The 13,305-nt window shown below is 42.4% G+C and overlaps 1 long non-coding RNA gene across 2 annotated transcripts in view; it reads left to right on the forward strand.

The window, feature by feature from the left end:
* Window positions 1-13,305, forward strand: part of LOC109284174 (uncharacterized) — a 97,974-nt gene that overhangs the window by 9,683 nt on the left and 74,986 nt on the right. The window contains exons 2-3 of one of the 2 annotated variants that reach the window (XR_009463488.1): window positions 8,703-8,811; window positions 10,724-10,762. This is a non-coding gene — a long non-coding RNA (uncharacterized LOC109284174). Of the gene's footprint in view, window positions 1-8,658; window positions 8,812-10,723; window positions 10,763-13,305 lie in introns of those variants that run through there. The other variant, XR_009463489.1, reaches the window with a different exon arrangement.

The raw sequence follows: 13,305 nt of genomic DNA on the forward strand, positions 1-13,305 counted from the left end.
TCCTTACACAACTGAACATGTGCAGATGCTAAAACTGTTTTATATAGTACATATCTGCTTACCGTGTGTGTATAGTCTCCCTTTCCCTAGTTAATGGAGTTGCTATTAAACTAAAGTGAGCTATAATAAAAATAGGTTCAGAATTTTCAATCTAAAGCCCACAAGCATGGGCTCTTTATATAGCACATGTGCCTAGGTATAATATGTCAAGTCTTACAGGTTTGCAAGAATAATAATCTGCAGGGCTGCCATATACCCAAAAATAAATGGAAAAAAGGAAATATTCCTGAAATGTAGGAGAATCAAGGGCAGAATTATCCTGCTTGTTTCTGGTGGTTATCATGCAGGTCCAGGGAAATAAAAACAAAACAAAAGAGAAAATGCATCAAAACAACATTGCATAATTTTTTCCATAGCAGCCATAGTTTTCATTGAGATAACCATAGCAGCCAAACTGTAGTGAACAAGATGTTGTAAAAATTTGAAGTTTTTCAGGTAGATCTAGGCTGACCCTAGTGTTGCAAATTGAGTCCTTCCTCCCCTTTCCTCTTCCTCCATCTATTCAACAAAATGTGTCATCAAATTGCTAGGCAGAAAGAGCAGATAAGGGAGTAGAGTTGGTTCCAGTGAAGTGGTTTGGGATATATGCCAAAGTTAGCCAATATATGCAGGAGGCAAAAAAGTAACTTTTGCCATTTGTACAGAATGTGTAAAATAATATAGCAAAATCTTGGTCATGATGCACAATATAGTATGTGCATAAATGCCTTTCAACTTCCTGACAGGTGTGACGATAGTATTTACCTCCTTCTTCAAAATTACACAAGCTAAAAGGGAAATGTACTGTCTATAAGAAAGGTGGGAACTCTGGGTTAAGCTGAGTGAAAAAGTTATAGTTATTAATTTACTGAAGTTCTTTCCTTTTTTGCTTTAATGGATGCAGAGTAGGGCTTTGAACTGATGAGGTTCAGAGATTACATTCATTTTTTTTTTTTGTGCTGGAAAGACTGCTAGTATATTTAGGAACAGAAGACATTTGGGGTATTCTAGAGCAAATGACCACAGTTCATCCTCAGACATTTTAGACTTTCTTTGTGGGTTACCAAGAAAGTAAGTTTTGGAAGGAAAAGCAGAAAGACAGGCTCAAACAATATTAAAAAGAAAAAAAGAAGTCATGCTCATTGCAGTAAACATGTCCTCTGGTTGGTCATGCCCAAAACCATCAGCTAATATTAAAAAGGGCACAGGAACTTTCTTTTGCATTTAACAGCACTAACAAAAAAAGAAGACCTATTTTTGAATAGTTGTGAATGAGAACATGGCTTAAAACAGATGAAGTAAATGAGAGACACAGTAGCTCTTTAGTTAGAATTCTAACATTTAAGCAATTGGGACCATTTGTTTGTGCATGCCAACCAGTTTCCAGGTCTGAATTAGGGGTGTGCGAAGTGATCCCTATTCAATTCGGATTCAAATTTGGCCTGAATCAGGGACAGAGATTGGATTTGTTGATTTGGATCACTGTCCCAGATTCTCTGAATCAGCAATTCGGACATAGATGCAGCTTTAAATGCTTTATCTAAATACCTTGAGGTACCAGCATGGCTCGTGAATGCTGCAATGGTGGGGTGCATGGAGCGTCTCACAGGAGTGCAGGGGGGCTATCCACGGGCTCAGCAGTGAACCTGGAAGTGGACTGGAAGTACTTTCGGTTCACTTCTGGGTCCTCTGGGGAGCATGTGGGGGGCCCCCTCCCCCCCCCCCAGCTTGGCAATCAGCTGCGGGGGGACCCTGCATGCCCCCCATAGACCCAGGAGGCACCAGTTGCTGAGCTGGCGGTGTGGGGGAGGGGCCCCAGCGTGCTCCCCAGAGGACCCAGAAGTGGACCACAAGTGCTTCTGGTCTGCTTGCAGTTCTGCTGCCGAGTGTGCTGGGGAGCCCCCCATGCTCCTGTGGGACACTCCATGTTCCCCAGCATCACAGCATTCAAGAGCCACCTACTTCCTAGAGGTATGTGAAAAAACATTTAAAGCTGTGTCAATGTCCAAATGTCAGAATCTTTCTGAATCTCTCTGAATCTATTCAGAGGGTTCTGATTCAGGCCGAATCTCCACCAAACTAAATCAGGGACCGAAGCGTCGCACAGCCCTAGTCTGAATGTAATAACCAAAAACTGAATGTAAAAATTGTTCATTGCACAGGAGTCACCCTGTTCCTTCAGTCAGAACTGATAAAGCCCAGGTAAATTAACTTTTTTGACCCAGGTACATTGATGCACACAGTGTTCTTTCTTGTACAAAAAGAAAGGAAAAAGTTTAAGCCTTCAAATTTTACCACATCTGCTCATTTCTTTTATCCCAAAATGTACTTTCTTGTGAATGGTAAATTACCCAATGATTGTTTTCAGGCCTGCTGTCAAGCAACAGAAATCATCATTTGTTATGCAGGTGTCAATATTGAATTGGGAATTCTGGATACACAACAAATGAATCTACATGCAGTTTGCTAAACCTCTATACTCTCCCCTTTGGCTCAAATATGCCTTTGTAAAAAAATGTTTGAAGTGTCACAAATAATGGATGACTTGACAATCCTCAGAAGTTAATGAACAGTTCACAAAGAAAACTAAAGGTCAGATTTGATGAACAAGTGGTTTCTAACATAGTTTGTCCAGCTTGAGCTATGAATAGCGTGGACAGTTGAGCAATTCTGTTTCCAAATGGTAGAGAGTAGTAGTACACCCACACACTCTGATTCACTATATAGTTTGTCACAGGCAGAGAAAGACCGGGGAGACTCCCGAGCCCATGGAGGGAGCCCCAGAACCAGGGGCAGGGGGCAGAACGGAGAGGAAAAAAGATAACTTACTCACCGCAGGATGCGAGGAAGAACAGGGACGGCAGAAGAAGCTCGTGCATGGCCTGGACAATGCCTTAAGTCACCTGTGGTTGGCGGATGACGTCACTCCTAATTGCCAGCCGGTGGAGCTAAAAGGGCCGGCGGCAGAGAGGAGCGGGGCGTGCACATGGCTGCCGGGAGGGAGCCTGGCCAGTGGAGTCAGCTGGAGGTGCGGAACGCCGGAGCTGACTGCCGGCGCTTACCAAAGAGAAGTAAAGAAACCCAGGGACGAGCCAATGCCGGAGGACAACACAACAGCGGTGGGTGAACCGGAAGAGAGAGCAGTAAGAGCCTCGGTGGCGCAGAGGGGTCAACGGACCGAGGAAGACCCGGAGAGAGGGCTGCGGTCTGGGGAAGACCCGGAGAGAGGGTCACACCGGGGGATACTGGGCAAGGAGTGGCGGGAATCTGACACAGAAGGAGAGGGCTACTGAACCAAGCCACGGGCGAGTAACCTGGTTCCTAAGCGGAGGGGTAGAGAGGATACTGGTTCCACTAGGAAGCCTAATAGGGGCAGGGTTATACCTCTCGTGAGGCCTATTGAGTTTTAGTTGAGTTTTGAAAGGTTTTGTGTTTCCCCAGATTAGAAGGGGCCAAGAGTGCGACAGCAGGGAGTTAGAGCGAAGGGTGAGCTCGTTATTTGTGTATCTGGGGAATTATTCGGGCACCCGCAGAAACAGCCAAGATCCGCTGGGCTGGGTAAGGACGAGGTGCAGGGGAGGAGGAGCCTCGCAGAAGACATCTACGACGCAGGTACCTGACAAGGGTGACCATGCTACACGAAGCCCCACCCACTGAAAGATCCAAGTCATGGCAGGCGAGAAAGGGCAGACTGCAGCGCGTGGGAAAACCTCCCAGAAGGCCACCTGTGATGGCAACCCAAGTACCTGTAAGCACTTGGAGCAAGGAAGCCCGAGGTAAGATGTATGAGGCCCGGCGGTTACATAGTTTTTTCTACGTATTTAGGAACCAACAACAGTTTAACATGCCAGATAAATAATAATAAGAGTAGGTGAAATAATTTGGGAAAGTCTTCATCTTTATCCATCCCCGTGAATCTCTTTTTTTTTTTAAAGTGGTTTCTTTTGAGTAGCTGCTTTTTAGTTTGTTCTCCTAGTCTTGTTACTGTTACAAAATGTTCTTCACTTTGAACTGTTACAAAATGGCCTACACTAGGAACGTCATTCATCATATAGGGCTAAAATCTATACTTTCTTCCACTGAGTAATTCTGAGTAATGCTGGATCGACGTGGTGGGTCCCCGCACCAACTTATTTGCCCCGGTCCCTACCAGAGCTGGCCAGGTGGGGGACCAGGGCAGATCAGCTGGTGCAGGGACGCTCCCCCACCTGGGGATTGGGGTGGTGGGTCCCCACCCAAGCTGTTCTGTCCCTCCCCCTACTGGAACCACACTGGGTGGGGGCCCGGGGCAGACCAGCTGGTGCGGGGACACTCCCCTGCCCCAGGATCAGGGCAGCAGGTCCCTGCCCAAGATGATCTGTCCTGGCCCTACTGGCCTCCAAGCAGCAGCACCCAGTTCCTGTCAGCTGGCAGGCAGATTGGGGCCTGCCAGCACCCCCAGGAGGGCTGTGGGGGCTGTGCCAGAGTCCTCCTGGGGGTGCGTGCCCCAGATCTGCCTGCCAGCTGACAGGAGCGGTGCTGCTGCCTGGGGCCAGTTGCAACACCAATCTTCCTGGCACTGGGTGCAAGCTGCACCCAGCACTGGTCTGTCATCTGGCTGGCAGATCGGAGGCCCACAGCCCCGGCAGCCCTTTGGGGGTGTGGGCAAGCCCACAATCTGCCTGCCCGCTACATTTTATGTTTCCCCATAATAACCTATGGGCAAAACATCAAAACAGCATTGAAACAGCAAAACAGTTTTGACCAAATGGAGCAGTGCTTTTGAAACTAAACAAAACTTGAAATGAAACACTGTCCCATTGAATCATCGAAACAGAAGCCGAATCAGAACGATGCTGTTTCACACAGCTCTACTATGTTTGTCCCTGTTTGTTCTCAGAGGAGAACCTGATATTCTGGACTCCATACAGCCTGGTAGAGAGAGGGAGGGATATACCTGCTTTCTGAAGGGAGCTGCTGAAAAAATGTATGGAATTCACCAAAAAGCCTCCTTACTAGACTCAGTGCTGTATTGTGTTATTTCTGCTTTCATAGAATCATAGAAAACTAGGGTTGGAAGGGACCTCAGGAGGTCATCTAGTCCAACCCCCTGCCCAAAGCAGGAGAATCCCAAACTAGATGATTCCAGCCAGGGCTTTGTCAACCTGGGCCTTAAAAACTTCCAATGATGGAAATTGACTTGTTCCATTGCTTCACCACCCTCCCAGTGAAAGAGTTTTTTTTCCTAATATCCAACTTAAACCTCCCTTGCTGCAACTTAAGACTGTTGCTCCTTGTTCTGTCTTCACAGAGAATAGTCTAGCTCCATTCTCTTTGGAACCAAACTGCACCTCATGCAAGAGATGATAGGAAATGGATGAATGTAAAGAGTTCAGAACTTTGCTTCTGTCCTAATGAGCATTCAGAAGTTTATATGCTTGTATTAAGTTTAGGTGAACACTAGTTTTGAAAGTGGGATTGACTTGTTCTGCAGAGAACAAGTTTTCTTCTGAGAATCTCCAACATGAGATGGTGAGAAAACAGTCTTTGCTACTCCCAGTTATAACTCTGTCCCTAGACAGTGGTCTGAGCTCAGAAGGGGGCTAGGAAGGTTGCTGGCACAGGGACTGCAAGTCCCAGAAGTTGCAGAAACTGGGTCCCAGCATAGGCTGAGGAGTGGCATTAACTGTGAGGCATGGGCATAGTGTAATAGGAGGTTGGAGCCATGTAATAAGCCCTTAAGGCACTGAGTAGTGAAACATGAACAATAACATGGGATCAGGGATCCCTGGGGCAGCCTCCCCTTCCAAGGATCTAATAACAACAAAGTAGGCCAAGTGAGTTGAAGGAGCAAGCGTGAGGTGCAGGGTCTGAATAGCCACTAGGGGGTGTCGTGGCCACCCATGGGATGAGCACCTGCTACACTTGTATGTATACTTTTGCAGCAGAAGGGAGCTCTGCATGTACTAGTTCATGCACAAATATGCTCATTCTCACAAATGCCTCTACTACTTGTATAAATAAAACCACACTCCTCATTCACAAATAACAAAAGTAGTTTCCATGCATGTAGAGAAGAGACTGGGAAAGACAAAGTGGCTGAACTGAAAGTCAGTTCAGAATTTCCATAATAGTGGCTAACTGCTTTCCACATTGATTTGCACTTCTCTGTTTAATAGATTTGTAAACTTCTTGTTACAGTTCAAGTACAAAGCTTTTCTGTGGTATATCTTCAGGCATTTATACACGTATTTTTTTTTGCAATGTGCTGGAGATCCGCTGTTCCACATGTGAGCTAAGACAAACTGCGCTGCACTGTATGCAGTTGTATAAGCAGTGAAATGCGTGTCAGCAAACGGAAAAATGGCAGTGGTACATTTTTGAACTAAAGCACCTACAAGGTGTTTTAGTTCAAAAGCATGCCGCTGCCATTTTCTCAGTGCTGATGCACACTTAACCTCTTATACAACTGCAAGTATTGCAACACTTTTCAAAGCACCCAGTGCTGCTGCACTTACATGTATAAAAGTTCCCTTTAATGATATCTGCCCCATGGACAGATCCACAATTTTGAAAAGAGAGGTGCAGATGGTGAAGTGAATCATCACATATGAAACAACATGTATTTTTTTCAAGTTAAAAATAAACTAGAAGCTTTACTAATAAACTAGGGGCCTAGGGCTGTTGTATTCGGTTTAAATTAGAAGCAAAAACTAGTATAACCTCATTGCAATGAGTTAAAAACAGTCTGTAGGGCTATGAAATAAGTGCGTCATTACTAGCTAACAGAAAGCAGAATTACAGAACAAAGGATAGCTTGATTGGTGGAACATCAGGACCTTTTAAAATAGAGAGGGGTCATTAACACCTATGGAATGAAGAGTTTAAAAGGAATCAGGTAAATTTATAATGAATCATGAAGTCAAGTGATTCCCTCAGTACTGCCTGACTAGAAATGCAATAAAGGAGCATATTTTAGACCTTTCCTATGCTTGTCGAAATGAATGTCACCAAACAGTTGGCTTTGAACTTTGGGTGGAGCAGGAATCAAAGGGCAGGGGGTGGGTACAAGTGCACCAATGCACCCCCTCCTGAATTCACCCCGGTTGGACCTGTAGATATCTTATTTAATTATAGGGCATGATACTTCGCAGATTATAAGCAGATTTCAAGCGTGTTAGAGAACATTACAGAGGCCACTGATTGATTTCCTCATTCTCATGATATACTCAGTACAAGACCTTTCATTTGGTGGTTAGTTTCCTCTTGTTCTGTCAATGTGAGCTACATGATCTCCACATAGCTCCACAATATTGCAGAATTTACTAATTGTTTCAGTATTTCCATATGGAGAAAAATGGGGGAAGTCTTAGTTTGCTGTGGTGGAAAAAAAGAGGTTTTTAGGATTACAGTTGACCGTGTCAGGTTTTGTTTATTAACATATGAGTTTTAAATTGTGTATTGCTTATATTCCTAGAAAAAGTGTGGAAGGCCTTGGTGCAAACTGGGAAAATAAATAATAAATACATTTCCTAGTTCCACTGGTTCAGCTCAATCTAAGGTGGCATTCATTTTAACATGTATAGGAAAGTATATGTTTAAATATGCTCTTTTATTGTTCTTCCTGGTATTTATAGCTCTGGCTCCTTTCCTGAAAAGCAGAAGTTTATATATAGTTAAAAATTACTAAATAAGGCTAAGCTACCTTAACCTTCCTTAGGAAATGGAAATCAAAAGCAGTGTTGTTAGATAGGTGCTTGCTTTGTTTGCTAGGCAGATTTGTTAACAAGTATAACAAAAACAATGTATAACATATAAAAGGGAGGGAGAAATGCATTGCACTTACGTATTTACTCTAGGATCAAGATGACTAATTTTAATTAATTTCTCTCAGTCATATTTTGATGCCTGTCTCTCCTTTCCTGTTAAAAGATGGTTATTTCATTTCAATTCAGCAAAAGATTATAAGGAGCTGTGTCCACTGTGGTGCTGTAAAACAAGAAAGAAAGAGTAGGTTCTGTTTTACTTTTCTAGAGCCTTCATTCTACAATGGCACCAGGATGAAGTGATTGACCAGCACTTTGAAATATTGGTATGAACAACACAAAACATGATGTGGAGTGAGTCGGGGCATTAAACTCCTATTACACGCTGTAAAAGCCATAATACTGAAACTGCTGTAACTAAATTTATGCAGTTGAGAAACTGCTTGGCCTGTCCTTTGATCCTCAGTGATGTTACTAAGCATGAGTTAGGCAAAAATGGAATTTCTGAACTAACACCCTGTGATAGGTGTAGATTAAAGGCTGCAGATCTATTTCTTTGTCCTAAAGGGTGGTTTCACAAGTAACATGACTTCTGATGGCAGTAGGTAAATAATCCAGAGTAACAAGCACTTCACTTCATGGCTTTCACTGCCTTGGAAATGAAGTAGTGTTGCTCATCATCCAAGTGCTGTCACCTTGCCCAAACATGCATCTATTCTATTTTCACCTACACCAGTGTGTATGCTACATTTAGTCACTGTCTATTCTCCCACTTACACAGTTTTACAGCTGGTTGAACATGATGTTCTTTTCTTATGTTTAGATTTCTCCAAATCTTCACGTTGCTCACCAAAGCATTTTTATTTTCAGGCAGCCTTCAGGAAACAGAAAGTTAGGATCTTCTTTTTCTTTTCGTAGCAGTATTTCACCAAGGGAGATTCTACAAGGACCAAACATTTCAAGGAACTAAACCTACAGGTTTCCCAAGACGGGCATCTCTGCAAACAAGTCCTGAATTGTCATACAGGTACCATAATGACAACAATAGTAACATTTTTTTAAAAAATCTGAAATATTTAAAAATATTTTTAAATATCTTTCAGTAACAAAAAATGCTTTGGCCTTGTATGTTTCATTGTCTCTGCATCAAAGTGTCTCATGGTCTGCCAACCGACAATACTGGAACCATGTTAAATATGACTTAACCAATCGGTTCTGTGATGTGAATGATGGGTAGATATGGTATAGCAGGCAATCTTCTGTATCATGGTGTATGTGTGAAAGGTCACCAGGAGCTTTGACATATATGCCTAGGCAGGAGCATGGAGAAGTGGAGGCTGCCCAGACTTTCCATCCCCCTGTAGACCACTGATACAGTATCCAATGGTCAGACTGGGTCTGGATGTTTGATGTCTTGATGGCTGTCCAGGAACCAAACTTGGGTCTCTTGAGAGCAACACTAATTAAAATGTCCCCAGCATTGGACAGCATCCCATGTTTCAAAGTGATGGCAGGGGGTTTTTAACTAAAGCTCCATTTTGAAATGCAGGGATGCTGAATACATGAGACATTTCAGCATCTTGGAGCATTTTGATTAGAACACTCCAGCAGACTCAATAAACTGTAAGCTTTTCAAGTAAGCTTTTAGGATCATTGCAATTTGTATGACCATACTCAATAGCAATACCCATATAGCAGTAGATATTTCATTATATACAAATAGCTACAGTGTTCGACTATATGAAACCAATATACTCAATATATTGTATACAGAATAATGTATTGGAGAATAATTGTTGGCTTTGTCAGAATTTGTGTGTGATCATACAGCTTTCTTGTAGCTAAAGTGCATGATGAGGTGTAGGGGCTTTCCTGGTTTAACTGTTAAATGGATAGTCTTTTACAAATTATGGAAAGGAAAGAGGGAAATGTGTGCACAGTCCCTCACAACCAGGTATGTATTCCACATGGTTATAGCTGAGCTTCCTTTTCCAACCTACTGAAACTGCTTCAGCCTCACCAGTCTTAATGGTCCTGGTGTAGACAGATGACATTTTAAGCACCTTGTTGAATGAATCTGACACAGTATTTGAAATGCCAGTGTCATAGGATCATAGAAAAGTAGGGCTAGAAGGGACACTATTATCAAATCCCCATACAATCTTCTTTTCTCCAAGCTAAATGACCCTAGCTCTTTCAGCCTTTCCTCCAACTCTTGCCTCCAAGGCTCCTAATAATTTTTGTTGCTCTGCCCTGGACTCTTTCCAAACAGTCCACATCCTTCTTGAAGTGTGGGGTCAAAAACTGGACACAGTCCTCCAGCTGTTGCCTCACCAGTGCTCGGTAGAACAGAAGAATCACTTCCCTTGATTTGCAAGTGACACTCCTATTATGGACACTACGCTGTTGACTTGTTTTGCAACAAGAGTATATTGTTTGCTTATATTCAGCCTTGTGGTCCAGGACTGTACTCTAGTCATATAAACTATTCCACCATGTCTCCATAATCCCAATTATATCATAGTTCTGTGTGTGTACTAGGATCTCCAATTCTTCCTGTTTGTTTCCCATACTTCTAGCATTAATATATAAACATTTCCAGTCTCTGACTGACTGCCTCATATCTTCTCCCTAAGAACATTGCTTAGGTTTGTATTATTACTTTCCCCCACCAAAATTTTATTGTTCCCCCGACTCTTTACTTATCTCTGCATTTATATCTTACATCTGGTGATCAATTTACAACAGTACACTGTTTATACTATTGAAGCTAAATCAGTGAGAGCAATAAAGGATGTTATTATTATTATTCCACAATGTAGATAAGATTCTAGGTTGCAGGAATGCTAAGATTGCTCTAGACTACAGATACCTCAGAAAGCAAGGTGTTGCCAGAGAACTAAGTCACTGATCTTAAACATAAATATTCTTTTCTATAGGCTGAAGATCGAAAATATCTTGCTGTCCGAAATCTCTAGGTAAGACAAGTTACCTTTCCTTTTCAGTAATTCACAGAAGAATAATAAACAACTTATTGACAGTGACAACTAGAAAATGATATTTAGAGGTTTGCTTTTGGGAACTGGCTTGTAGGTGAAGTAGATATGCATTAGAACAATGGTCCAGGGGACCAGCAAGGGTTAATTGGTTTCTAAGAGCCTGTTTGTGACAAAGTTTCCTTCAAGGCCCACTGTGTCTGGAGCCAGCAGACACACAGGCTGGGAAATTGAAGACATGTGCCACACTGTTCCATAACATGAGATAAGGGACTCTGTTATATTGGCCAGGTCACAGTGACCAGCTGCAGAGCTCTTGGGATTTCCAGTTTTGGTGGATGGACCAAATTAGGAGACCAGTAAATGCCCAAATTATGATGTGTGCATGTGATAGGTTTGTTGAAACAAAGAAATATGCTGGCAGGACATAACATGGACAGTATGACAACCATAGGAAAACCAATCAATGATACGTGGGAACGAAGAGTCATCGCAGGAGGAAAAAGAATAAAGGAGGAGGGATTTCAGAGCAGCAAAAGGTCCCTGAGGGGGGAACCTGAGGCCACTGTAGACAGAGGGCATACCACTAGCCTGTTTTACCCACCCCACTGTGAGCTGGGGCAGGGGGGAGCTCTTGGCCTCCAGGCTGCTGCCATCTGACATTCAAGAAAGACTCTCAGGGTGAAGCTCATATACTGGCCAGATGTACCTTCCCTCTGCAACTGCCCTAGGGATGGTAGATAGAAATGGGATGGATTATTTTGTTTGCTTTGTCTGCATTATTGTTTTCTGCTATCACTGTGTATCAATAACATTTGCCTATTATTAAATGGAGAAGTCGTGGTTGGTCTGAGGATTTGGGTGTGCCTGGAACAAGTTATCTAGGTCATAAGCCCAGTGCCAAAAAACAGCAGTATGAAGCTAATGACAGTCATTAGCATCTTCCTGTTCTTATTTTTTGTTGTTCTTGTTCTTTGTCTTACGTAACTGAACTAAGCATCCTCTTCTACAGAGTGATGAGGCTTAAAATACCTATAAGGCAATGCTGTATTTTATTATTTACAATGAAGATGCTCAAGGAGCTCCTTCAACATCTTTCTGCATTCCACATTGGCATGCCCTCTGGTCTTGTCAAGTACAGGAATAAAATTAACTATTTTTGTGTTGGATAATTTTCTAAACCCCTCCCCCTGAAGCTGCATAGTCAACATTGCTTCCTTTAATGTCACTGTTCAATGTTATAGTAAAAACAATAGGGTTCCAGGGGTGGTAATAAAGGAGGTAATCATTACTCTTTACTGTCAACTCATTCTAAGACTTCTATTTTTTTAAATAAATGTCAGAAATAGTAATAGGTTTGTCAGCCGATTGCCAGAAACCATTTTGAAATACTTTTAAAGGGTAAAAGTCTGATGGCCAAATCTTTACACTCAGGGGTCAGGTAGAGCACAGCCCCAGGAGTGGACCAGATAAAGAAGTGTTTGTCAGAGGTGCATTTCCTTCTTTTGTAGGCCCTTAACTTTATAATTTTATTTGGAGAAGCTTACTGCTCAGGATAGGACTAGCTGCTCTTTCTGGTGAGTGTAGAAGGCAGAGCAACTATTATCTATCCATTTCTTGGTCATGTGCCTGGTGTTGGGCTTGTCAGGTGAATTGCCTCTTGCTCTCTGCATCACGTTGGTTTTTTATTTCTTGTGAAATAATGATATCTTAAATTGACGATCAACTTGCCACAAGTATACATTATACTAACCAGAGAGATTATTCTCTGGGCTCTCGCTAGAGCATCTTGGGTATTCCATTTCCATGACCAGTGCTTCAGAAGCTAAACCCTGGCCCTTGTGAAACATAGGGAGAATGATTTGTAAGATGTACAACCAAGTAATGTTAGAGCACCAAAGTTAGGGTTGTGCAGCTCATTCTACATTTGGCCCTTTTGCTATTGTACAACTCTAACTTCTGAAGAAGTTTCAATCTCAGTAAAGATAAATTGGCTGGCAGCAAAATGGTTTTTCTTTAGGTCTGCTCTCTGGAGATGGTATTCAAAGCTGGAGTGCCTAGCTTGCAGCAGAATACATGACACATTCTAAAGGAAATCCCTAACCACAATGAAACCCATCTGTTTAGGTGTTTTATTACAAAAACAAACCTCAGGCAGGACTTACTTAAAGACTACATAAGTTCCCCAACCCTAACACCAAACCTGGAATGCTTTATGGTGTCTAATAGCAGAGGCATTGTGTTTCCTACCCAAATGTTAGTTTTGTATTTGTATTGTAGATGGTCTGAGTTGGGTTTAGCTTAATTTTTGTTTTGAATCTGAATCTTCAAAGCAAATCTCAAAAGCGTTTACCCCATGGACACCAAATACTTATTAAAAAAAAACCCCAAAAAGCTATTACCAATTTCTCTGAGCCTAAATCTGAGCTGTGAACAATTCCACTAAAGAGGCTGAAAATAAGAGGGAGAGAGAGAGAGGCTTTTATTCTTTAAAAACATACCTCTCACTTATCAGTTGGTAAAAT

This window comes from Alligator mississippiensis, chromosome 7, assembly GCF_030867095.1.
Source record: "Alligator mississippiensis isolate rAllMis1 chromosome 7, rAllMis1, whole genome shotgun sequence".
NCBI lineage: Eukaryota > Metazoa > Chordata > Crocodylia > Alligatoridae > Alligator > Alligator mississippiensis.